Source organism: Zophobas morio, unplaced genomic scaffold, assembly GCF_036711695.1.
Source record: "Zophobas morio isolate AGI-343-1 ecotype UQ-CSIRO unplaced genomic scaffold, CSIRO_AGI_Zmor_V1 ptg000004l, whole genome shotgun sequence".
Classification (NCBI taxonomy): Eukaryota; Metazoa; Arthropoda; class Insecta; order Coleoptera; family Tenebrionidae; genus Zophobas; species Zophobas morio.
The window spans coordinates 13748853-13775901 of record NW_026972109.1 but is presented as its reverse complement, the minus strand read 5'-3'; the positions used below and the strand labels follow the sequence as shown (position 1 = coordinate 13775901).

At 32.9% G+C, this 27049-nt stretch overlaps 1 protein-coding gene and 1 long non-coding RNA gene across 2 annotated transcripts in view; both read left to right on the top strand.

Annotated features, from left to right (window-relative positions):
- Nucleotides 1–27049, top strand: part of LOC135142081 (TOX high mobility group box family member 4-like) — a 207163-nt gene that overhangs the window by 49288 nt on the left and 130826 nt on the right. The gene's annotated exons all lie outside the window — the stretch shown is intronic.
- LOC135135202 (uncharacterized) lies at nucleotides 8898–10788 on the top strand. The gene is made up of 3 exons (XR_010281464.1): nucleotides 8898–9322; nucleotides 9388–10487; nucleotides 10540–10788. It is a non-coding gene; the product is annotated as an uncharacterized LOC135135202 (long non-coding RNA).

Below are 27049 nucleotides of genomic sequence, written 5' to 3'. Positions count from 1 at the left end.
AGGAATCGGACAACCGAAACACGGAAATCGAGAAATGAAAAACTTTAAAAAATCGAAAATTGAAAACCCGAAAAATCGAAATCCGAAAAGTCGAAATATCAATTGAAATCGAAAAATTGAAAAAGATGAAATGTTGAAAAAATGAGAAATCGAAAACCTGAAAAATCGAGAAATAAAAAAAATCGTCAAATCGAAAAGTGGAAAAATCGTTAATAGAAAATTTTAAAAATCGAAAAACAAAATCAAAAGACTAGAAATCGAGAACTCGCAAAATCTAGAGTTAAAAAAATTGGTCTAAAGAGATTAGACAGTACTTCCCTCGCTGTCGGAAACGTGACGACGTATTACATTCTTGTAGCGGGGCATTTTAAAATAAATTCAGTATTAATTTTTTCAATTTTGTCATTATTTGGCATTGAGGTCTTTGTAATTTTTTTTGTGATTGCTGTCAATGCTTAATAAAAAAAAATTAAATTGAACGAAGTCGTCTCTGTGGTGTATAATATGTAGCCTATGCAAAAATTGTCAGGCGTGAACAGATAACAGGTACACCCTGTATAGTACTTGTAATTTAAGACAAATACGTCTGCAAGATTTCAAAGTATTCAGTTTTGCAGTTCTTGATTTAATCAATAAATTTAGTTGACTCAGTAATTAATTTTTTTCGGACACCCCATATAAACAAATCTAAAAAATATTAATGCAGTGATAAATCACAACTACAGACTCATCATCTTTTGCACATTTAAGATCGGATTTATTCAGCAAAATTTTGAGATGACGTCATCAATTTTTTAGGGGGGGGGGACCAAATATATACATTTGGACTAAAGATTTATCATGCCTATGATAACTTTAAAATATCTCCAAGATTTCAAAGCATTCTGTTTTGTAGTTCTTGATTAAATCATTAAAATAAATTCACACATTCATTAATTTTTTGAGTCACCCTGTATCTGCAAATCCAAAAAATATGATTGGAATGAAAAATCACAAGTACAAACTCATCATATTTTGTACATTTTATATAAAATTTATCGGCAAACTTTTGAGCTGACGTCATCAATTTTTTGGAGGGGATAAGTAAATATATTTTGATGAAAAATTTATCAAGATTTCAAAGTATTCGTTTTTGTAGATTCAATATTAAATTGCTAAATGTTGTTTCATAATTTAGATTTTTTTTACAAAAATCTAGACGTTTCTGGTAAAAACTCAATTCGGAGCCATAAACTACATGTCTTATTTTATACAATTTAAAACCCATTTACTATGTACAATTTTGAAATGACGTCATTAGTGGTAGGGATGATTAGGCAAGTTTTGGTTAGCGTTTTACCATCTATATGATATTCCTAATATAATTACAAAATTGCACAACAATCGGTCCAGTACTTTTGGAGATTATCTGTCTAATAAAAATCCGGGTCGGCAGACAGACGGACAGACGAAAATGGGAAACCTATTTCTTCGTTTTCTAGGGGTCATGAAAGATCGAGAAAACGTAAAAGTAGAGAGTCGGCCGACGGACTCGATTACAATGCTTCCTTTGCTTACGCTCGGGAAGTAAAAATCGAAAAATTGAAAAATCGAAGAACCAAAAATTGAGAAATTGAAAAATCCCAAAACTGAAATGTCGAAAAATTGAAAAACCGTAAAATCGAAAAACCGAGGAATCGAAACATTGAAGAAATCGAAACCTCAAAAGATTGAGAAATCGAGAAGCCCAAAGTCGAACAATCGAAAACGAAAAATTTGAAATTGATACATTTAACTTAAAAAACCCGATAAATCTAAAAAATCGATACATCGAAATCTCGATAAATTGGAAAATCGGGAAATTGGAAATTGGAAGGTTTAAAAACCGAAACATTGAAAACTTGAAAAATCAAAATGTCGAAAAATGCCAAAATTGAAAAATGTAGAAATCAAAAAATCGAAAAATTGGCAAATCGAAAAGTCGAAAAATCAAAGAATCGGTTAATAGAAAAACTGAGAAAAGGAAAAATAGAACATTTCGAAAGGCCAAAAATTGAAACATTGAAAAATCGGAAAATTGGAGGAATCGAAAAATTGAAGAATCGAAAATTAAAATATTGAGAAATCGAAAATCCTCAAACTAAAATGTCGAAAAATTTAAAAGTCGAAAAATCTAATAACAAGAAGTCGAAAAATCGAAAGATAGAAATATCGAAACATCAAAAAAGTGAAAAATCTAACATTTCTAATATTCGAAAAATTGAAAATTGAAAACTGAAGCACTTAAAAACCGAAAAATCGAGAAATCGAAATATCTAAAATTTAAAAATAAAAACGAAAAATTAAAATTTCGATGAATTGAAGAATCGCAAAATTGAATCGAGAATTCAAAACATCAAAAAATCGAAAAATTTAAATATTGTAAATAAAATATTCGAAAAATTGAGAAAAAAAACTAGAAGATTTCGAAAGGCCAAAAATTTATTTGGCAAAATTTTGAGATACAATTTCTTGGGAGGAGATAAATGAATAAATTTTGCTTAACGATTTACCATGATTACGATAACCTTAAATATTTACTAGAATTCAGAGCAATCGGTTTTGCAGTTCCAAAGTTATATTGCAAATATTGTTATTCAGTTTTGAATTTTTTCCAAAAATTCGGGATGTCTAGGGTGAGAATTCGACACGGTTTCACACACCACAAATAGGAGTATCTTATTGTATCAAATTAAGAGAAAAACTTATTATTATAACTTTTGGAGATAATGCCACCCCTTGGTGGTGGGGATGATTAACCAAATTTTAGTTAGCGTTTAACACTCTAAATGATATTACATACAAAATGTGACAACAATCGATCCACTAGTTTCGGAGATTACTTGTCTAATAAAAATGGGTACAGACAGCAAATAGACAGACAGACAGACGGAAACGAGAGACTCTGGAGGTCATGACAATTCGTCCGATGAACTCGATTACCATACTTTCTTAGCTTACGATTGGGAAGTAAAAGGGTTTAAAGTTATTTAAACAGACTTTGTAAAATTTGATTATGTGAGTTCCAAGTGAATTTTCCTTAATAAAATTTTGATATGACGTCATCACATATTTAGCAATGCTGAGCAGACCAATTTTAATGAGCATTTTAAGATAAATAAATTTACAACAATCTGTCCAGTGGTTTCGACCTAATTTTTCATAATGCAGGAGTTACGAAACGTCGAGAAAACATGGAATTATCCATTTGTCGAATGAGCCAGATAAACAAAATAAACCGACCTATTTTTTTAATTTTCATAATATTGTTAGGAGTGATTGGATTTTTGACATTACTTTTTTTGAAACTTCCAGGAATTGAACAATTTTTATTTTTTCAGGCTTCTAAAACAGTATTTTTGAAATATCTTCTCATTTGACGCTCTTCTGTAACTTACATCTGGCACCCAAATCCAAATATTTTTGTTCCTGTTTGTTGTCAAAAAAATTCTTATGTCATTCGTTTTCTATGTGTTCTATAACTTCAAGAAATTTTTTGAGAGCCTTTTCTTGATAGCCTACCACCACATAAAATATCCTAGAACAATGAAACATGATAAATTGTTTTCTTTTTCGAATTGTACTACTGCACTGTAGATGAAATATTTTTTATTTTTCTCAATAATCTTCCAGCATTTTTTGAATTCAAATCAACAAAGTAATTTCTGTGTCAATGTCAAGGATAATTTGCTCCAAAATCGAAATCTCCCTATATACCCCTCCTTCTCCCAAAAAGTAATTTTTTAGAATTTTTTAGGTTCACATTAACTTTTTATTTCTCGAGCGTAAGCCAAGGATGTATTGTATGTAATGGAGTCCACTTTTTCGTGTGAATGTCGTCTGTGTACGTCTACCTATGTTAGTCACCGTGTAGAAGCAATTCTAAAAAATATGAATGGAATGATAAGTCAAAAGTATATATTCAATATTTTGCAATTTACGGAAGGATTCCTTCGCAAAATTTTGAAATGACGTCATCAATTTTTTGGAGAGGATAATCAGATATATTTTGATTATAAATTTACCATGCTTACGATGCTTGAGGTAAAAACTCAGGATATTCCTAATATGCACAAATTTGACAACAATCGGTCCGGTAGTTTAGAAGATCATCTGTCTAATAAAAGTCTACACAGACGTGTATAGACGACATACGACAAATGGCAGACAGATAAACAGAAACAAGAAACTGGCGGTTTCGTATTCTAGGGGTCTTGAAACGTCAAGAAAACATAAAGGTACCGAATCTAATACAAATCTACACAGACGGCAGACTTACAGACGGAAACGGGAGACCTATTTTTTCGCACTATAAGGGTCATGAAACTTCCAGAAACATTATTCATCCAGATTACGCTTGGGAAGCAAAAAGGAGTAAAAAGCTCCTGGTAATAAATTGCACAGTCTCAGACAGGCTGATTTGGGACACCTGAGTAGATCAGATAGATATAAATAAGTTGGCAAAGTTTTTGAGACAACAAAGAAGTGGGAAAGAACGAAGTGGCAGACACTGTAAAGAGCAAAATACAACGGTTAGTCAGATACTAAGTAGGAATAGATTAACATCGGACCAAAGCACTTTAGAAAACACTCGACACCGAAAAGCTATAGAGAACTAAGGGTTGAAGTGAGGCAGTTAGTAACCGTAGTCATTAAAAAAAATCATCCATCTATGACACACATATGCATATCCAGTTTTATTTTCCGGAGTGAATTTGTTGTATAAAATTCTCCAAAATGTATTATTATTTTTTTTTTGTAAAAAGCTGAACACAAAACATTGCTGAAAAATAAACAAATGCTAACAGTGCTAAATTCCCTCTAGGTTAATTAAAACTCTTTTTTATTTTTTAAAATATGATAAATATCAAGCGAGTTGCGAGTTTAAAAAAAAATCGAGTTTTGGGTTATTAATTTTTAAGCAGTCGTAAATTTATTTATATTTTCAATTAGATCTTATGTGAAAATGGTTCGATTCGTCGTTTTGGGACGGAATTACTCATCTCTTCCTTGTGAATTTTTCGCCCCGGAACCCAGTTCTGCATAAGTGGAATGCGGGGGGCGGTAATATGCGCCGAAATGTCGGATATTAAGTGCATTTTACGACGAATGTGTTTTACATCTCCGGCACGATAATGAGAATGTTTCGGCATTAAAGTGCGCCATATTGGCGCGTATGAATTTTACAGTGTTGCCGTCGTAAAAGCCGTATACAATTTCGATGTTCGATGAGGGCTTGAGAGGGCGTGAAGTTTTATTAATATGGAGTCGGTTTATACGGCGTTATGTTTTCCGGACGGGAAATGGAAGGGGTGGTGCATAAATCTGTTTCGTATTTAATTTGTGTATCGTAATAAAAAAGATTACTAAATCTTAATAAAGTTAAGGTGTTCGCCGCGGAGATGAAAAAATATTATATCCTAATATAAAAGGTTCTCTCCCTGACAGTGCGTATAAATCTTTGTCTGAATATAAAAAGAAATACGAGAAAAATGAGCTCGAAATGAAAATAAAACGAAAGCCCGATTCAAATAGACGGAAAATATATTATCATACGAAAACATATGGCGGCATTTATTTATTCCGAAGAAATGTTTAAATAAATCGAAGAGAAACAAAGCGGCCACCGCCGGAGTCGACGACGACGAGGTTTCTTTTTATCTACTCGATTACAGGCCCTCCCTAATACTTATGAATATGTAATAAAACTTATTAAGCTCGAAATAAAGCGACCATAAAGATAAAACAACTTACCAACTTCTACTATAAATCCACAACTTTATAAATTAAGCTGCGTAAATGAGACTTTGGTAAAGTCAAATTAATGATCGAAATAAATGTAAATAAGAGGCTAAGTAGCGAGGGTTCTCGACGTTATAAATAACTATTTGTACAGGTGGATGGGGGCCATTAATCATGGACCTCCTGTCGCACCAACTTGTTGAGGTGGGAAGATTTCCGCAAAAATGGCGGAGTCGCCGGGATTGTCGCCTAATCGAGAATCCCCAGATTCAAAGACGGAGTTAAACTTACGTAATCGCAGAACATTAATAATGCGTTGATTCAAGACTAACAACGCAACACATGACTGTAAGACGTGTTTACACTAAGCAAGCTTTTACAGCAGGAACGAATGCATATTTATGTCGTACTCGCTTAATCAATATCTGCGAACGTTCAAAGGCACAACAGTACTAAATAGGCACTGTTTTTGGTATTTTGGTATCACGGTCTTATGTTTATGTTTTATACTACGGTTTCCGTAAATAGCCATTATTACTCTAATATTATGCATAATGATAAGCGAAACCTCTCAATTTCTGGTTGCTCAGTAGGCGTAGATGAAGTGATATTTCACTTATCCTGCGAGGTTAAAAACGTAACTGTTTACATTGATTATATTGAGCTGGGTTTTTGTAGCTTAATCACTGAATATTTCACGCTTTTTTGAATATTCAAAGATTTGTTAATTTTTTTCTACGATAACAACTTTGTGTCGTTCAGTATTTCAGTTTTTGTTGTCACACTTAAGGACAACTTCTGGTTTTTCTGCATCTCTGTACGTTTAATAGATCAATACTCAGAAGTGTTTCGTTTGTGGCTGGGTTCCGTGGTACACGTCAGTGCTTTATGAGCTTACTATATTATGAACGACATACTTACAGTTGTTATTAAACCAGAGAAGAAATAGAACAGACTAAACCGAGTCAGATAAATCCTTGTGAATGCTGATTTATTAGGGTTTAAGCGATGCTGAAAACCCACAATTATGCCTACGTCTGAGTCGGCCTTTAACACTTTCGTTATTTCGACAACATCTCTACTTAGATTACTGTTTAGTCTCAAACGATCTCGAAGAGTGTACATGTGTTTTTGAAATTCGCGTTTTGTGATCTAAATAAATACATCAAATATAGCTTTAATTAATGAAGTATTGTTAAATATTTTAAATATTTTCTTTCTTGTTCCAGGTGAGTCAGCTTCTGTGGACTTCTTATACAAATTCTCTAATTACAGTAAGTTGTTAATACCAGTACAAAGGTTATTTCGACGTCACGTTTTAAGTGAAACACCCTGTGTATGATTAATTTATTTATAACGAGTGTAAGAATCTCCAAAATTGTTACTTTCATTTTTCTAGGATGTTGTATACACACTCTGTGTAATTAGAGGGGTCATAACCTCTGTAAACTCTGCCGTACAACTCGCTAAGTAGGTATAAAAATTCTTTCACACTCTATTGACAAAATAATAGGTGCTAAGTTCACGCTGCTTCCGGTAGCCCCGTGAAAGCTCAATTACCTCTTGCGACCGTATATTCCACGTGTGCCCACAACTTTTTTTAATTTAAAAACAAAGTCACTCCAAATACTTCGAATCCAGCTCTGTTTTCAAGGAAACTATTCGTGTGCTCGAGACAAAGAATCGATTTTATCAGTGCTCTTAGAAAGTCACTCGAATTTCATAAGCGAGAAAGTGCCTCTTGCGCAACGCCATATAATAATACCAAACTATTTAAAACGGTATCAGTGTTATTCTCCGGTTTACACTCGACTTATTTATTATAGTTGCAGGCCGTAATTATCGGGACAATGCTGGAATTGTAATAAATTTCCCAGTTATTTATACTAATGTTTCGTGGGTGTGGACGCCGTGACACTTCAGCACCCCGTCGACCCCATAAATCCCTTGTATGTCCTTGAACGTGGACTTTTTACTCCGGTTTAAGCTGGCGTTAACGGGACGGTGAGAATCTAGAGGGCGCTCCAGGCGACGTTATATTAAAAAAATAATTTCACCTGTCTCGAGATATATGGACATTTTTGTGAATTTTTGTGTGATGGCGCTAAAATCTTATATACAATTTTTAATTTCAAGTTTATTATTTATGTTACGGGGAGCAAGCGTGTTTAATTTATTAACTAACCCTTATAGGAAACAACGTAGTCTGGTTACCTTTCATGACGCGCACGAGCGTGGCATTTGTCAGATGTCCGCTACGGCTTTCAATAGAATGATTTGTAATATTAGTTAATATTATTTGCCTTGTTACGAAAACGCACACAAGCCGTTCCAATAGTAGCTTAATTATTACTGGTTATGATGTATAATAATGGTCGACTGTGGTCCTGAATGAACAATTTTCCCAATATGAACCTCTTATTAACGACGAAATACGTAGGAAAACTTCGTGAACACGTTAGTCGAGTAAGCAATTAGAGAAACCGTAGAATGATTCGAAAAAGCACTTTTGGTAAAATTTGTAGTAATAAACCCGGTTAGCAATTGCTTTTTATGTAATGTAATGTGATTCGTTAAAAAAATTATTATATTGTTGCACACTACACTTGTTTCAAATTTTCAAATCAAGCTCAGCAGATTGGTAGACCTATAAAAGAAATATGACGGGTGGGGATAACTCGAACAAAACGCAGGTAAGTTTTTCATGTTTAAATCGTTGCAGAAATATAGTGTGTCTATAAATGATTTTCGTACCAAAGGCGAAAAAATGTGCCACCATTTACAACTTATAATTAGAGAGCGGATTTCTAGGTTTAATGCTTTTTGTGAAAAATGTAAGCACTTCCAAACTTTTTTATATCTGTAACTATGATACAATTTGGAGCCATTTGACACATTTTTTTTATGCTTATTTGCTTTTTCTTCAATTTTATGCATATTAAAACTTATATGCTTATTTAATGCTTTTTTCGACGAATATGAGCTTTAATGCATATTTTGTTCAAATGCCGGCCTTGTCGGGATGACAAATACTTGTTAATTAGCCGTATCGTATCGTATGCATTTTACCTGGACTTGATCATTGAAGTACACTTACTCAAGACCCTTTCTGTGAATAGGTTCCGGTCGTTTGGGTAATAAAATTTTATTATAGGATTGGAAAAATACTCCATAGATTTTATGACTTTAAATCCTTACTTCCGTTGATAATAATGAATGAAAGCTTTTAACCAGATGTTCTTTTTCGGCATTTTGCGGCAAGACCGTTGAGGATTTTCTAGAAAAAAGGATTATTGTACCCACCTACCTACCTTAAAATTTTTCTAATGGAAACTTTTAAGTAAATGAACCGTTTATTTCACAACCATCAGTCTATCGCATCTGTCGTAGTACAGTGTTATACGTGGTTCTCCCTTGTTACATGTTGAGTTCTTTTTGGTAATATTACTAATATTTTAAAAGAATGCCGAAAGTAAAATCGACGCCGGATGAGTGGATAAGGGGTTTTCCAGAATAAAAATTAGAAAACAACAAAATATTCTGCAGAGCTTGTGTGAAAACCGTAAGCCCACTAATTTTTTTTTATCTATTTTCCTTTGTTAATTCTGTATATGTACGTTGTTTTAGATTCAAAGTGATAAAAAAATATAACGTGACGCAACATGTCAGAACGACTCTTCATGTAGAAAGGAAGAAAATGTTTGAAGTTTCTAAAATTAAACAGCAGACCATACACGAATCTGTTGCATCTACTTCCACAAAAGATGAGCGGTTTCAGTTTAATTTCGATTTATGATGATCCAGTCCAATATACCTTTAAAAAAATTGGAGAAAGGCCCTCTTCAAGAATTCCTTGAAAAACACTGCAATCGACATATTCCGGTTGAAAGTACTTTCCGAAAAAATTATGTAGGCCCAGTGTTTCAGCAAGTTTACAACGAAATTAAACATCGCATTGGAGATAATTATTTATGGTTCGCTGTCGATGAAAGAACCGATAGTTGTGGAAGATACGTGGCAAGTTTAATTGTTGGAATCTTAAATGAAAATTTCCCTAGTCGAGGGTATGTAGTAAGTTTGAAAATGTTAGATAAAACAAATGGCAATACGATTACCAGATTTGTAAATGACAGTCTTACGTCACTATTTTTGCCAAATGCCGTACCGGCGAATAAAATTTTATTCATGATCTCGGATGCAGCTCGTTATATGTTGAAAGCAGGGAATAATCTAAAAATATTGTACCCGAATTTAATTCACTCTACTTGCATTGCCCACGATCTAAAACAGAGTGACTGAAGGAATAGGTTTGCAGTTTCCTACTGTTAATAAATTAGTGGCAAATGGTAAAAAGATTTTTGTTAAAGCCCCACTAATAAGAGTGCAACATTTTAAGGAAAATTTTCCAAACATACCATTGCCTCCAGAGCCGATTGTAACGAGGTGGGGAACATGGTTACAGACCACATTTTATTATGACAAATATATCAAAGAATTTGAGGAAGTAGTTACAGAGTTTAGCGAAGATTCTTCTCAATCGATTAAAGATTGCATAAATATTTTGGAAAACAAAGATTTGCGACAAGATCTAGCTTTTCTAAGAAGCAATTATCAATTCGTATGTGAGGTAATAGAAAAGTTAGAAAAACCCAACATGTTGTTGGTAGATGCCATAAACTTAGTGAAAGAATTTAAACAACAAGCAAACGCAGTAAGGGGTGATATTGGTAAGTACTAGATTATCTCAAAAACTTGACGAAGTGTTAAATAAAAATTCAGGTTTCAGTGTTCTTTCCGACGTTGCTCGTGTTTTACAAGGCCAGAAGGTGGAAAATTTGGAGTTAGATTCAATATTAGTTGCAAAATTCAAATTTGCGCCAACAACGAGTGTGGATGTTGAACGCACATTCTCCAATTTTAAACACATTTTAAATGATCGGCGAAAAAATTTTACAGTGGACAACTTGGAACATATTACAATGATAAATTGTTTTAAAGAAAACTGAAATACGTGTGTAAAATATAAAGTCTAGGATTATTGTAATAATATTTTATCCAAAGTTCTGAGAAGTGTTCTTTGATTTGTAATATGATTATGTTTTTAATGCTTTTTTGCTTAAAATAAAACTTTTTTAATGAAAGTGTTATGCTTATTTAATGCTTTTTTGCTTAAAATAAAACTTTTTTATTGAAAATGTTGTGCTTTTTTAAGCGCTTATTCTTAATTTTTTTGTGCTTATAAATTCGCTCTCTACTTATAATTATTAGCGTTTTATAGATACTGATTAAAACACCCCGTGCAGGTGTAACGCCGCTTTTCAGCTAGATCTAATTTATCAGGGTAAATCAGTCTCCTATTTTTAATGTGAGGTATATTTATTCGCTTATGTTTCTCCGCAGTTATTTCCTGTTCCTTGTCTCTCCTTACCAGTTGTCAGTTCCTACCCTATTAAGGTCTTCTTTCACTTCCTGTAACCATTTCGATCTGGGCTTCCTCTTTTTCTTTTTGCCCTCGGTTTCCATTCTAACATCGAAAATATTCTAGTTCTGTTCTCCATATGTACCCCACCTATTTTACCTACTGTTGTTTGCTTTTTTTTTATCACATTTTCACCTATTTCTTCTATTAATTCATAGTTCATTCTCATTTAATCTTATTGGTTCCAGTATTGTCCTTAATTTTTTTTTGTCTTTGGTTCAGTGGCATATATCAAATTATTGTTTTGAAGACATTCAATTTGACATTTTTCCGAAGATTTACTCTTTAATGACATCTTCTTCGTATGGAATACTTTATTTGTTATCAGTATTTTCTCCTTGTTTTATTTTTCTCTCTTATCATTGCCTGCTCACATCACTCCAAGGTATCTGAAGTGAACTTCTTCAAATACGAATTTCCCAATTCAAATTATTAATATTTTTCTGCTTTCTTACCAAATTTCATCATTTTAATTTATGCTTGGATTTATTTTGGGTCCTATTTTTTCCCATTCTGCCACTAACTTTTTTAAAATTTTTACTTCCAGAGTGCAAGGTAAGGAAGTAATATGTTTTCTAAATGTTTCATGATCCCTAGAATAGGATAAATAGGTCTCCTATTTCCGTCTGTCTGTCTGTCATATGTCTGTGCCGATCGATAGATAATCTTCGAAATTACTGAACTGATTGTTGTCAAATTTTGTATTTATACAATATATTGTTACATTGATCGGTGATTTAAAATGGGCGTGGGGAAAACTCAACAATTTATTTCTTAGCAATTCAAATTTACACGACTTATTACAGAGCGATTATGTACAAAATAATTTCGACTGAAATGAATTTCACTATACGCTACTTCTTTAAAGTCTCCGTCACCGCTTCTAGGTTTGTTCCGGAACACCCATCGCGATACCCGTTTCCGGGCTTTTCTTTAGCAAACGCCGTCCGGCCACCGTCCCCGACCGTAAGTCACCCATCATTGCCGCAAATACTAGAAAACCTATAGTCGTCGTACCGGGGCGGCGTATGGGTTTATTTGTAACAATACAGGGTGATGAAAAAAAGGCGCCGAAGTTAATCGTCATGTTAGAAGTAATTTTTAACTGTAGAAGAAATCGAAAACAAAAATTAATTTCATTGCCTTTTAACGAAGATGTAAGCTTTCCTTTTTTGGTAACAGAAACCTATAGGATAACGAATTTTATGATAATTTATTTTGATGCAATTGATAATAACTGCCACAAAAACAAACAAATAACCTCTTCAAACCAATTTTATTAAAAATATAAAAGTACCATTTCTCGACCCCAAAGAAAATTTAGCAATCATGCAACATTGCGAACTTTCTAGGATATTCATTGTTGTGAACCATAGTAACAAGACAATACTTTTATTTTCATTGTTATTTTGTTTTGTCACATTTGAACGTGTGTCAATCAAAAATATTCAAAAAAATTACACATACAGTTTCAGTGAGATCTTGACATGGTGATCTGTTTAGGCGCAGCAGCTAATAACGCAGTCGAAGCTGCAAGAGAATATGCTAGACTTTATCCACAAGGACGTCATCCAGATGATAAAGTTATTAGACGAGTGGAGCAAAGATTACGAGAAAATGGTCAAATTATGCCGATTTATGTAGATCGTGGAAGACCGCGTGAAGTTCGTACGCCAGTTTTAGAGGAAGCTGTTTTGGAAGCTATTGAAAATCCACCAGGGCGAACCATTAGAGGACTAGCACGAGAGTTTGAAGTAGATTATAGAACGATACAAGCTATACTTGCTGATGAACATTATCATCCTTATCATTACATCAAGGTACAGGTTCTTCGTCCAGGTGACTACCCTGCCAGAGTGCAATTTTGCGAATGGCTTCTTCAACGTCATGCAAACGACCTTAGATTTATTGACAACATTTTATGGACAGATGAGTCAATTTTCTCTCAGGATGGTGTATTCAACCAGCACAATAATCACTTTTGGGCAACTGAAAACCCATTCGTTGTCCGTCCTCGTGCCCATCAACGACGTTTTAGCTTCAATCTCTGGGCTGGCATTATTAACATGAATCTTCTAGGGCCATTTGAATTGCCTGCAAGACTAAATGCAGAACATTTTTTAGAATTCTTACAAAATGAGTTTCAAGTTTTGCTTGAGGATTTGCCCCTCGCTAATTTAAGGAATATGTGGTTGCAGATGGATGGCGCACCTCCTCATTTTGGAAGAATAGTCCGGAATTGGTGCGACGAGACTTATCCACATGGGTGGATTGGTAGAGGTGGTGCGATTGCATGGCCTCCTCGGTCACCAGACCTAAATCCGTGCGATTTCTTTCTTTGGGTTCATCTCAAAGATCTCGTATATGCTACCCCAGTAAATAGCTTGGCAGAATGAAGAGACAGAATAAATGCAACTATTGGAACGATAAATGCCCCTATGCTCCAGAGAGTGAAGGAAAATTTAATTAGAAGGGCAAATTTGTGCATTGAAGTGGAAGGCAGGCATTTCGAGCAATTGCTCTAATAGTTTTTGTAGTTTTTAATTAAAATAAATTAAGATTTATAAAAATAATAAAATGTATGCAATTTGACAGTCGTTTTTGTTTAGTGTAGATGTCAGTTTCAGTTTCTAGGAGACCAACGCACCTGTGAATTATTAATTTTACAAAAAAGAAAGTTAAATTTATGCAGTATTGCCATTTTCTGCTGCTAGAAAAATGGTTTAAAGTAAAAGAAAAGATATTTATAGCACTTTTGCTGCAATTTTCATGATGCTTTAACAGAAAAGGACATTTTAGTTAAAATCGTCGGCGCCTTTTTTTCATCACCCTGTATATACCGCGTGTCTGAAAATGGCCGATTAACGTTTCAGTACGTATGTACGGGGGTTTCGGGAGTTCCAAAAAAGTAACAAAAACATTCTTTATAATGTAGATTACGAAAAAAACGTAATTTCATAAAAGTAAAATTGGCAACACTGCACACACCTAATGCGTAAATACCTTCGGCTTACTTTCTGATTTCTTAGTAACGATGGTGGCCGAAATACACTTTTTTTTTTAGACATAACAACTAGTAGTCATTAATTGCATTATTATTAATAAAACAAGCTGATATTTTTGATTAATAAATAAACCAAGACATTAATAAATTAATATTAATACGACATTTATAAATTATAAACAAAAACAAAACCAACAAAAGAAAAATCCATTGAAGCATAACGAACTAAACATTAGACTACTCAAAATTCCTGTCTTGTGCATATAAGTAAGCTCGTAATGTTTCCAAATTTTGGTCATTTTTTGTAAAAGTTAGTCATCAGTACCTACTTACTAAGATAAAACTGATTTTGACAAATGACATACTTTCCAAGAAACGAGAGGGTGGGTGGGCGGGGCTAGTACCTGCTAAGATAAGACTGATTTTGGCAAATGATATATTTTATAAGAAAATAGAGGGCGGGTGGGTGCGTCTAGTACCTGCTAAGATAAAACTGACTTTGGAAAATGACGTGTCCTCTAAGAAATTTAATTAAATTACGTATTATAAGAAAAGACATTAGAGGCTCCAAAGCACTTTCAAATTCGGGTTAGATGGTTCAGCACTCAGCCAATTATTTACTTTTATTTATACTATTTTACTGGTATCTGTTTCAGGGTTCATCACCTTCATCAGAGTTCCTGGTATTAACACTAATAAGTTCTAAAATCTAACCAAATATTGAGTTTTTTAAAGTGTTATAATTTTTATTGACGAGGTGGCTGATGAAGGGGATGAACCCTGAAACCGGTACCACCAAAATAGTAGAAATAAAAATAAATAATTGGCTGTGTGCTGAATCACCTAACCCAACTTTATACGCCAATATGGAAACAGACAAACTTTGAAATTCTTTCCAAACCATACCTAGACACTCAAGATTGTTTTAAATTTTTCAAAAAAAAAAGGGGTCCCAAAACTAACTCAAAAACAGATCAGGTCAGAATTTTCCAAAATAGAACAAAAAAATGTCCCCCAAAAATAATATACGGTGGATTTTTTATTATTCTCCCGAATTAAACAAAAAAATAAAACACTAAAAGCTCAGGTTTTTTCAAGTTCATCCAGCAACAAGACACCAGATTCCTTTAAATTTATCCGAAAATAAAACACCAGGGGACCTAAAATTAACTGCGAACATTTTAAACGTAGGGTTTTTGATATGTCAAACATTTTTAACTGCTTACTCGATTTTTGCTGATTTTTACCTTCGCTTTTTATCAGGCAAACATTGTTGTCAAATGGAATTTTATCAAATTCTAACTGAAATGGTAATTAAACATGGTCATGGGCCAGGAAAATATTAACTAAAATTTGTATTACTCGTTATTGTGATAATGAATGTGTTGTTGAGTTGTTAAACATAGCAAAAGAACCAATTTTAAAATCATTATAACTCCACCAAAATGTGAGAAGGAATTTTTTTTACTATTTTTCTCAGACTCACCAGTTGATTTAGATAAGATCGTAGTGGAGAGTTAATCCGACATTTTCCAGACATCCGGTATATATATTAGGAACATCATATAGATGGTAAAACGCTGACCAAAATTTTACTAATCATCTCCCACTAACAAATTGATGCCGTCTTCTCAACTTTTTTTTGGTAAACACCATTTAAATTTTATAAAATAATATACTCTTATACCTGTGTTTTATGAATCCGCCTCGATTTTTACCCTAGGCATCCAGTTTTGGCAAAACAGTGCAAATTGCTTCGTCACATTTTATATCAGTGTAAAAGCATTGACAGTTGGTAAATTTGGTGGTCGTGCCGTAAAAATGTTGAATTGGGGCACTATTTTTACTTCCAAAGTGTAAGCGAAGAAAATATTGTAATAAGATTCATCGGGCGACGGTTTTCTCGACGTTTCATGATCGGCAGAGTACAAAAAAAGTGGTCTCCCGGTTCCGTCTATCTGTCTACCTGTCTGTCTGTCGCATGTGTTGATTTTAATTAGACAGATAATCTCCTAACTAAACATTGTTGTCAAATTTAGGGATATTGTGTAGATGGTAAAACGCTAACTAAAATTTATTTAATTATGCCTACCAACATTTTGAAGACGTTCCCTCATAATTTTGAGTAGTCAAGGTTATCTAAAAGAATGTTATGGGATAATATACTCCTGCACTCGTAGTTTACGAATTCGGCTTGGTTTGTAACCACAATTATTTTACAAAAGTTTTTGTGCAATATTTTCCAGGTGCTTTATATAACCGATTGCTCGCCACCACATTGAACGCCCCGTGGAATAACGGGATTGGTGGGGCACATTCGGAACTGCGCTTTGCTCCCTGTGTGTTCGATTTCCGTCATTACCGATTTTTTTTTTGTACTATGACTTATATTTTCTATGTTTTTTTACCTATGCGAACATGAAATAAATAAAATTGTCCAAATCAAATTTCATATCGCTTATTTGAAAAATTATAAAATCTAATTTTGCCATTTTTGTTTTGTGATAACCTCTAAATAGTAATAAAAACCAGTGGCATAAATAACACTCCAGTAATCCTTATGCCGTGGGAATAGAAATTCTAAAAGGACGCCCTACAATTACGAACAATGTAAAAAATATTTTTAAAAAAGATAATCAACGAGAAAACATGTCCTTTCAGTAATAATAACATGCTTAACTTCAAGTGTGTATGTTTATAGTGTTTTCAAGTAAATTTATATCAAGTCGGCTTCAAAAATGTGAACGCACTTTAATTTAAATACTAAATAAATTACTACCTAGAGTGTAAAGCTGACTATACGATTTCGATAGTTGCTGCCATTAGTGTGATTAAGGTTAAGTACCATTACGTTATTCTGTGATAAATAGTCAGATGTCGAAGCTCTTTCAAAATGACAGCAATGTGTAGCAACCCTAAATCTGATAGTGGAGGAGGGATAAGTCTTTCATACAAACGTAAACTCCAACTTGTCTAGGCCGCCCGCGATGCAAATACATCTATTCAACTATGTACATCGAAAGAATGTCACGGAGATTTTTTTTTTCCTGAGTAATTGGTAAAATCGTATTATATTGTGTTAATTCTTTGCGACAATTTGGATGTTTAAGGAAAAAAACTCAAAGCAGACTCGTACCATATATATTGTATAGGAGTATATTTTTGTATAACATTTAAATCATTTTGAAGTAGATTTTTTTCAAAAATTTGAGAAACCAGTAATGTTGCACCCGTCTATATTTAATAAAATAAGAATAATCACCATAATAACAGCTACTGAAACAAAATATTAATTTAGTCACCTCCTCTATTTAGATGAGACAAAATCATTAAAATCAGGCAACTTGCTACATGCTTAATCGTCGCATTCTTTGGATGCGTAAACATAAACAATGGAAGTCAAGCATGTACTACTGATAATAATATATGTTTTCTCGTTTACCTGTTTTAAATATATGTATTTCATATTATCCTTATTTACGCCACTAATTTTTATTTTATGGGGGTTATCATGTAACAAAGTCGCGAAATCAAATTTTGTGAAAGTTTGAAAATCTTCAACGTATTTTTTTCCATTTATACGGTTTTTCGTTGTTATTATTATACATTATTGTCTTTTCCGTGTCCTCAACGTGCCTTTGTTTATTTTTCTTAAAACATATTTATCCATTTATCTTTTCCAGTTGGGGTTTGATTTTAATTATTGTTCGTTTTATAGTCATGCTTATTAGTCGTCTTAATTTGCTATGTAATGTCAAGTCTTTCAGTGCTGTTATCAATCAATATTACTCTTTTTATGGAGTCAAGTGCTTGTTGAAAGTCAGTGAAGAATATTTTTCTCTCCATTTACGTTCGTGTGTGTTTTCCATTATCTGCTTAACCGTATGTCTAGTGTCTAGGGTTGATTTTCTTTGGTGTTGTCTTAATATATCTTTTGGCGTTTCCACTAGTTTTTGTTGTATTAATAAGACAATACCCCTATAATGTTCACACAAGTGTCGCTCTCCTTTTCTTTGTATCGGCACAAGTTATCCGATGCTCCATTCTTTTGGCATTTTTTTCCAGTTGTTTATTCTTCTCCTTCATACATTATAAGTTCCATATGGATTCTGTCAAGTCCTGGGACTTTTCCATTATGACTTCTATTAATAATTTCTTTAGTTTCTTCTTTCTTTGGCTTTTCTATTGATTCGTCCGACTGTTCTACTTCTACTATTTTTATCCAGACTTTTTTTATACTCTAACTTACTTTGATTCATTTTTTCCTCGCTGTCTTTCATGCCACTTGTTTTACCTTTATAACTGTTCTTCTTCGATTTTTTTTATTAGCAATTTTTTAGTGTTCGTTTTCTTATTTTCCTTTCTCCATTTTTCATATTCCATTTTAAACTCATATCTTTTTCCTCTTATCTTATCCATTCATGTCTTCTACCTTCCTTTTGCATCTGTCTGTCGTCTGTGTCGATATTTATTGGACAGATTACCTTGAAACTGCTGTACTGATTCTTGTAAAATTTTATGTGTGTTAGTACGCGGTAAAATGCTAGACAAAATTTGTCTGATCATCCTCACCAACAATTTGATGACGCTACCTCAAAATATTGCTTACTAAATGCTATTTAAATTTGATAAAATAACATCCTCCTGTCCTTGGGGTTTATGAATCCACTTGATTTATTAATTAGTATTTTCGTTTTTGTTGTTTAATCCCTGAAATATCAAAGTTGTTCTCTAAATATTTTGCCATTTAGTTTTTTGAGCTCATCACATTTGCCGTTTAATTCTCAAACTTGCTAATGCGAGCACCACAGGCCCGTGGGTGTTTGTTGAGTTTAGAAACTGAACGTTTCACCGATCGCTTGTATTTTTACGCCAAAATCTCGGATGTTAAACGCGGCACGTCATGGATTACTAAATAAGCAGCGACCATCGTTTGTATACTTGGGGAGTTAATGGCTAAAGTTAGCACCATTTGAGGCGGCGTTCAGGGCTATAACTCCTTGCGCTTCGGCAAGCTGCACTCGACCGCGATGGAGACTTACTGTCACTGGTTGCATCTTGATCCCGGCGAATCCGCCAATTTTGCAACGTTTTTTTCGTGATTTCAACAAGTTGCCGCAATAATTTAAGTGTGTCGCGTTTTTAATCGGATTATTATCAGAATTATTAACAACAAGGAGCTAGTTATGTAAATATATGATAAAGTAACAAAAAGCTGCATGAACGTAACTTCTACTTTTATTTTGTCTGTTGGTTCTAATACGTAAGCTCGTAAATTTATTCTGCAAACAAAACGTTACACTGTCTAGACAAGAAAATTATTTACCCGGTATACACGACAACTCTAAGCCATTTTAATTATATCGGGACACTACTTTGTTCGTATTCTCTTCATGAAATTTTCAATTATCTTGTACATGATGGGATTCAAAATGCATTTTTATTTGTTGTGAGAGAACGTTTTAACTGACGGTTAAATTAGGTACAAAACTTCCTTTCAACCAGCCAATTCGTTTCATGTTTGTTGTTATTTAAAGCTTCTGGAAATGAAGTCTTCGTATCTCCAGAGTGCATGCAGTAAAACACATTTTAAAATTGTAATTACGTAAGATTTTTTCTGCAACAATCAGTTTTTTTATGTTTCGCAGATCAAAGTATACGCAAGTAATATTCACGGCAGAAGCTTAATATTTTCCCGTAGAAAAAACGACTACAATAAGGTACAGCTAGAACAAAACACTTCGCCAAGGAAGAGACGTCTCTGTCTCGCTAATACAAACATATGTCGCCCAGACGTGATAAACCCTTCTTATCCCATGAATTCGCTTTGTATTCGTTGTGAATCTTTGAAACTTAGAAGTTGAAAAATTTATAACATATATTTGACCCATTTTCTGTATTTCAACAAAATGTCAATTTTAATAAAATTTCAGTGTAAAGCTTCATCAGTTGTCAGGTTTAGTCTACTGTGAACCTGGTTCAATTTAGGAAAACCCACATGTGTAAATAACGGGAGCTACACTTTACATAATATTGTAGCGAATGATTTTAAAATGTTAATTTATTCCAGGAGGGCAATTTTTTGCGTTAGTTTTAATGGTGTCAGTTGATTATATTATATTTTCATATACCTACTTGTTATGAAATAAATTGCAACTCACTGGTATGTGTGTATATCTCGCTAACATCGTCGTGTATATCTTTGAGTGGAATTTTTGTACGCGAAGAGCAGCACATTCTCCACCCGCAAAAAGTCCAAACAAGACCTCTCCGACCACCGATCATAAATCAGCTTTTTGACAGCCGTTCTACAGGAAACACGCAATGAAACAATTAAATTGTTTGGAGTAACTCGAGTGGATTCTTTTCACAACGTAATTATTTGCTTGTCCAGCGCAAAGAAAAAAATCCGTCTCTATTAAGCCGAGTTAATTTGTTTCTTTTGTGGAGACGACGTCGTGTTTATCTTGGACTGGACAAACACCGAAGCGAAATATTTTCCGTCCCTTCAATGCTCAACCATTAGCGAACAAGAACAAAGTAACGACGTTCAAAATTTGCAATTAAAATTGAAAAACAAACGATGTATTAAATTTGTAAATTTCCGTCGTGGAAAATTCAGCGCTTTCCTGCAATGATTCATGATGCTGTGATATTAAAAAGTAATTTATATGTGTGCGCGCCAGCTTTTTATTTGCCTTTTCTTGTTTCGTTTTTATTTTCGTAGTTGCTTCATGAAACGGAATTTATTTTTCCTTTTTTCTGGCGCGTTTTCCCCAACGAAACGACTCAACTTATTAGTCGTATTGTTGAAATTTTATGGCAGCGCCACCAAAACAGCTTATTATCACCTTTGCATGAATGAATTGCTTATCAACGGATGAGAAAATAAACGATAAACGTATCACACCTCGTTCTAGAAAAAAGTTGTTTTAATGGGCCATCGCACGCTATATGTAGATTTAAAATTGTCGGATTATCTCTACAGGAAATGTAATTAAAAAAAGGGTTTAGTTAACAGTTGAGTTTAAATAAATATTAAAATGTACTTACATTGGAAAAACGAAAAATCGTTTCTGTTGACATTATGTTGATGGTCGTTTGATTACATGTTATTAAAATAGCCGTTTGTTTTTTATTGCTTTAAATAATTTCTAAGTTATTATAGTCCCGAGTCATGCAATTTATGTACAGTTTTATTTTCTACTGAAAGCAATTTAAAACTTAATTAGTGTTCGAATGCGTTCCTGTTTTTATAGATGCGCTTCTCACCCGACATCCCAATCTCATCAACTTTATTTTTTACCTGATTTTCTTGCCATGACAAGTAAAATAGTATACAATTTTTATTTATACAGCGACAATTTCTGAATTAACTTTAAATAAATTTTTCGTGCGCTTGGGAAGTAAAAAAATGATTGCATTTTGTTAAGAGAGCTTGTTTGTCTCAATTCATGAGTGGATTACAGTTTAATCACTCATACTCCGCCAGTGCCTGTGATTCGAACACATTATGTTACGAAAACACACTCTATTAACTTGTTTATATGTGGCGGGGGACGGTCAAACAGTTGCTGCAAAAGTATAAATATAAATATATATAATAAAGCGCAAAGTTGTGTTTGTTCTAGTGAGTATTTCCAAGGAAAACTTGGAAAATGTTCCGATCAATATTTCAACAAGAACATGTATGTCAATTCCGATACGTGATTTTTATATAATAACCCATATAAGTAGAATAATATATAGAAACTAGCTTCTGTCCGCGGCTTCGCTCACGAAAATTTAGGTTTGTTACAATAGTTGTTTTCTCATATTTGCAGCAGTTACAACCTACTTTTTCTAAATTTGGATGTTCTATCTCTGGAAATAACTACATCCCATGATTTTTTGTGGATTTTTAGACAATCTTTTTAAGAACAAACATTTTTTAATTAATTTCAATTTATGAAAACTTTGACCCTTTTCATTGAAATAAGGCAATTTTTAGGATTTTTCAAACAAAATTTAATTTGACTTCGAATCCTTCTACGAAAATTTTTCTCCCGGACCATAAACTCCATATATTTTTCAACACATGTTCGATTTTTCGAATTCTCAATTTTTTGATTTTTCAAATAATTCTCAATTTTTCGAATGCTCAACTTCCCAATTTTTCAATTTCCCAATTTATCCATTTTTAGATTTTCGATTTGTCGAATTCTCAGTTTTTCGTTTTTTCAAATTCTCGATTTTCCAGTGTTTCGATTTTTCGATTTCTCGATTTTTTGAAATTTTACCTTATTGATTTTTTCGAATTTTCAATTTTCGTTTTTTTGTATTGTTTGTTTTTGCGTTTTTTCGAATTCTTAGTTCTCGATTTTTTGGTGTTTTTTAATTTTTATAATTCTCAATTTCCCAATTTTTCAATTGTTCGATTTTTGGATTTCTCAATTTTTAGAACGGAAATAGACCATATCTTAAATATTATGTAATATAAAGAACAGGACTAAAGAGGCAGTCGAGGAAGAGAAAGAAGTGTTAAAGAGTAGCAGTCAAAGACACTGTGTGATGATAAATCTGTAAGAACTATATACGACGATACTAGTATACCTGCCACATGAAATTTAATATCGCTAAACATGTTTATATACTGAGTGTGTCATTAAAAAAAGTCAAAGACCAAAGTGGTACGGTTTTTTGAGGACTATATATATATAAAAATTATTTTTAACTGTACAGTGTTCTGTTTTTAAGGTGTAAAACACAACTTAGTATTTTTTTAATGAAACACCCTATATCTATAATTTTACATATTTTAATTGACTTCTTCTTAGTCTTTATAATCACAGTTTACTTTTGAAATTCCGATGCCACGTTATCCCAATTTTTCTTCAAATTTTTTGGTAGTGGAAGGATTCACAAAAAAATCGCAGTAGGCTTATTTTTAAAGTCTGTTTTACAAAATTTTGCGATGAAATAAACAAAGGTACGCGCTTTGTTGTGGTATCAACTAAATCAAATTTTAGTATAGAGAGTGTATATAAAAAATTCTTAAACTTTACAATTTTTGAATATCGATATTTCATGATTCAAATTGAACACTCTGTATTTTATTATTGTATCTTACTGTATTTTTGTCCTCATTCTTCTAATATGTCGCTGTCTATCTTAAAAAATACAACATAGCGGTGACTATCAACTTTAAAAATAGAAAATACTCAACAAAAAAGAAACGGAACAAAAAATAGAATAAAATACAGTAATAAAATATAGGTTCTATTTGGAAAAACTGATATAGATATTTGTGAATTATAATAATTAAAAAAAAATCATAAACACTCTGTATACGAAAAGTTATTTTCATTTATAGCACAACAAAGCACGTACCTTTTTTGTCACTTCACAAAATGTCATACCACAAATTTTAAAAATAACCCTAGTGTGATTTTTTGTGGACCTTTCCATTGCTGAAAATTTCAAGAAAATTGAAGTAACGTAGCAATGTCGCATCGTAATTTAAAAAATTAAGTGCGGTTGTAAATCCTGAGAAGTCAATTAAACTATGTAAAGATATATGGGTTCGACATATATAAAAACAGAACACTCTGTATAGTTAAAAATGATTTTCGAGTATCGTCAATTTTAACCATTTTTATGGAAAATTTTTGAAAATTTCAAACTCACTTTTTGAGTTTATTGGAAAAGATTTATTTTGACGGCAATTTCAGGTCAGGTCAGGTCAGGTCAGGTCAGTTGTAACTGGCGGAAGATTATCCACAATTTGAAACCAATTTTTGGTCGATCGAAGCAATTTTAACCATTTTTCTGGAAAATTTTGAATTCACTTTTCGTGTTTATTATGACTGATGTTGTGGTGGCGATTTGTAAGATTATTTACAATTTGACACCAATTTTGAGTCATTAGAACCAATTTTAAAAATTTTTTTGGAAAATTTTTGAAAATTTTGAATTCACTTTTTGTTTTTATTGGAACAAATATCTTGATGAGAATTTCAGATTTGTAACTGGCGGAAGTTTATCCACAATTTGACATCCATTTTCGGTCGATTGAACCAATTTTAACCATTTTTTGGACAATTTTTGAAAAATGGAATCATATTTTACTTTTATTGCAATAAATGTCGTCAAGCTGATTTCGGATTTATAACTGGCGGAAAATTATGTACAATTTGACACCAATTTTCAGTCGATTGAACCAGTTTTAACAATTTCTTGGAAATTTTTGAAAATTTTGAATTCAGTTTTCGTGTTTATTGGAACAGATATCGTGATGGCGCTTTCAGATTTGTGACTGGTGGAAGATGATCTACAATTTATCACCAACTTTCGGTCGACTGAACCAATTTTAATCATTTTTTTGGAAAATTTTTAATTCACTCTTCGTATTTATTGAAACAGATATCGTGGCGGCGATTTTAGATTTGTTATTAACGGAAGATTGTCACAATTTGACACCAATTTTCAGTCGATTGAACCAATTTTAAACATTTTTTTGGAAAATTTTTCAAATTTTGAAATCACTTTTTGTTTTTATCGAAACAGATATCTTGACGGCAATTTCAGATTTGTCACTGGCGGAAGATTATCCACAATTTGACACCAATTTTCGGTCGATTGAACCAATTTAAACCATTTTTTTTTTTTTGTAAATTTTGGAATCATATTTTACTTTTGTTTCAACAGATGTTGTGAAGGAGATTTACGATTTGTACCTGCCGAAAAATTATCTACATTTAGATACCAATTCTCAGTCGATTGAACCAATTTTAACCATTTTTTGGAAAATTTTTGAGAAATTTGTGATCATATTTTACTTTTATTTCAATAGATGTCGTGAAGGCAATTTCGGATTTGTAATTGCCGAAAAATTATATATATACAATAACGAGACGGGCAGTAGTACAATAGCAAGAGATATTTACAACTTAAAGTTGTCGCGTGTCGGTAATCCCAGATGTTAGAACGGACAGGGCCCATCGTTACTCACCAGTGAAAGTGAGCATTATTTTATGAGTACAACTACCTGCTAAATGTTTTCCAACAAATTCGGGTGAACTGGTGTGTGCCATAAATATTTCTTACCATTGGACTACTGTCAGTTTCGTTATTGTCAATAAAATTTTATAGGGTAGAATGAAATTTCCAAAACTGTACAATTTGACACGAATTCTCAGTCGATTGAACCAATTTTACCATTTTTTTGAAAAATTTTTGGAAATTTTGAATTCATTTTTCGTATTTATTAGAACAGATATCGTGACGGCGATTTCAGATTTGTGACTGGCGGAACATTATAAAGAACCGTACAACTTTGGCTTTTGACCTTTTTTCTATTTCTAACAAGAGAGATATTGACGTACGCGTGCTTAGTGACTCACCCTGTATATATAAAAAAGTAAACTGACTAACTAGTTAACTAACTAAGAATCAAACTATCTTAGAGATTTAAGTATTTTTTTAAGCAAATGCGATTTCTATGTATTTTTTCATCCTCCATTTTACTTCCTTAGGGATACATTTCCAAAAACGGAGGAACAGGTACACATTAAATTTCATGTTGATTTGTTTCGAAAATTACGAATCACATCTTCAGGGGTGGAGTTTCCAAAAGTACTGAAACAGGTAAGTGTTTAATTTCAAACCATAAGACTAAATTTTAAATTTCAAGCTTTTGCTTTGAAAATGCATGACGTAACGAACATTAAGAACTTCATCCCCTATTTTATCCCGTTAGGGAAGGAAGTTCCAAAAATTCTTTCTTAGTGCGCGTCTACGTTATGAAAAGAACCTACATGCAAAATTTCAACTTTCTAAACCCAGCGGTTTGAGCTTTATGTTGATAGATCAATCAGTCAGTTTACTCTTTTATACAGGATGTTCAGAATATTGCGCACCAAATCTTTGACACGTTGTTAAGGACCCTTTATGGAGAAGAAAAAAAATAATTTAAAATATTCTTTTGCCCAAATGTGGAAGATACAGCCCTTCAAAGTAATTTTTTCTTTTGGAAATTTCACCATATTTTAATTCACTATTTTGTGTTCATCCATTGTATTCCTCATTTTATAATATAACAAAAAAGTTAAAAATTATTTAGGATGAATCTGACAACTTTGGCTAATTTTTCAAGTTTTTTGATATCTTTCTAGCTTTCTAAGTCGATATTTTGTTTTTGTAATTCAAATTTCAAATTGACATAGGAATTTTGTAATCATTTTTATTGAACTTCGACTTGAGTTTGTGCGCCATTTTTTTAACATCCTGTATATATAGATAAGACCTGTCCCGTGGGAATTTCTAAAAATCCGGCCTTATTCCTTGTCTAGATCTGTGCAAAATTTCATCTTTCTAAGTCCAAGGGCGTTGGTAAGTTAATCAGTGAGTCAAAATGTAAAAAAAATGGATAAGGATGAGATTCGAATCCACACGGGCGGTAGGGCATCAGTCCGACAAACCACTACTTAACCAGCTAAACTACGAGGCATTTCATACATGAGACACATCATTGTGATACAATTCAAGGCAGATTCATAAACCACCCGTACAGGAGTATATTATTTTATAATGAGATAAGACAAATTTTAGTTTTCGTTAAATAATAAAAAATAAAATTTGACAACAACGGTCCAGTAGTTTCGGAGATTATTTGTCTAGTAAAAATCGCCACAGACATTCAGACGACAGACAGACGGAAACAGAACATCTACTTTTCCATGTTCTAGGGGTTTAAAACGTCGACAAAACATGAAATTAGTCATTCGCCAGATGAACCCTGTTATAAAACTTGCCTAGCTTACTCATAA